The 1,567-nt window shown below is 47.9% G+C and overlaps 1 pseudogene; it reads right to left on the reverse strand.

The window, feature by feature from the left end:
- Nucleotides 1-352: 352 nt before the first annotated feature.
- Nucleotides 353-1,128, reverse strand: LOC125755513 (immunoglobulin heavy variable 3-23-like; annotated as a pseudogene).
- Between the last annotated feature and the right edge of the window lie 439 nt (nucleotides 1,129-1,567).

Consider the following 1,567-nt stretch of genomic DNA (forward strand, 5'->3'; position numbering starts at 1 on the left):
TGTGATTGTGTGCATGTGTGTGTGTGACCTCTGAGTCCACTTCCCTACCATGTCATGCTGAGAATTTCTCTCACACCGAGGCCGTTATTAACATTTTTGTAGAATGTCTCTATTCCCTTCTGTTGATCGGAGATTCCTCTATACTGTGATGTGGAAGACAACATGTTAGCTTGGGGACCTGTGATCCACAGTGAGTGCCACTAGGACACATGAAAATGTTCAGATGACTTGAATGGAGTTATTGGTAATTGATTAATATTTTGGGTCTGGAAAAGTTAAGTACAAGTAAGTGTAAGTGCTATAGTTGAATGGCTAAGTATCTAAGAAAGAGACTGAATAGTTAAACACATAATCAAGTGTTCAGAGAGACTCCCTGGGGAAACTGCTCCTTGGAGAGGAAGCCCAGACCATGACAGGAAACCTGCCCAGAACCTCCGCCGCACCTGCTCCTGGGTCTTGAAGACAGAAGTGGTGAGGAGTGTGCACCCCCTAATGGTCTTAATCCCCTTCTGCAGGGAGGTTTGTGTCTGGGCTCACACTGAAATTCCCTCATTGTGTCCCTTCCCACAGTAATACACGGCTGTGTCCTCGGCTCTCAGGCTGTTCATCTGCAGATACAGCGTGTTCTTGGCATTGTCTCTGGAGATGGTGAATCGGCCCTTCACAGCGTCTGCGTAGTATGTGCTACTTCCACCACTGTTAATGTATCCGACCCACTGCAGCCCCTTCCCTGGAGCCTGGCGGACCCAGCTCATGTAGTAGCTACTGAAGGTGAATCCAGAGGCCACACAGGAGAGTCTCAGAGACCCCCCAGGCTTCACCAGGTCTCCCCCAGACTCCACCAGCTGCACCTCACCCTGGACACCTGCAGACACAAGACATCCTGGTCAGGAAACTGTCCCACATCCCCTGTTTCTCTCACTCACCTCCACTCATGTACTCAAGGTCTCTGTTCTCCATGAATTACCTTTTAAAATAGTGAGAAGGAAAACCAAGCCAAGCACAGACTCCATGGTGGTTTTTCTGTGTTGTGTTGTGAGCCCTGAATGGTGTCACCTGGGGATCCTGGGACTGGGGCTGCTCTCCCAGCTGCAGGTTCAGGGCTGGTCTGGTTTAATCAGCGGAATGAGAGCCTTATTTGCATGTCCTTTGACTATATAGTCAGCTCCAGACTTAGAATTCAATTCTTTACAAGTTATATACAAGCATTACTTCCTAACCCTAGATGACTTTCTTTTGGTGGCACAGTGGATTTATGATGTTCTAATTCATCAGCATATTTATCTTTGCCTTTCTGTGCCTTTTATTTTTTATTTATTTATTTTTTTTAATTTTTTATTTATTTAGGATAGTCACACAGAGAAAGAGAGAGAGGCAGAGACAGGCAGAGGGAGAAGCAGGCTCCATGCACTGGGAGCCCGACGTGGGATTCGATCCCGGGTCTCCAGGATCGCGCCCTGGGCCAAAGGCAGACGCTAAACCGCTGCGCCACCCAGGGATCCCCTTTCTGTGCCTTTTAAAAAGTTTTTATTGGGCAGCCCAGAGCGTGATCCTGGAGATCTGGGAT

This window comes from Canis lupus, chromosome 8 (assembly GCF_003254725.2).
Source record: "Canis lupus dingo isolate Sandy chromosome 8, ASM325472v2, whole genome shotgun sequence".
Lineage (NCBI taxonomy): Eukaryota > Metazoa > Chordata > Mammalia > Carnivora > Canidae > Canis > Canis lupus.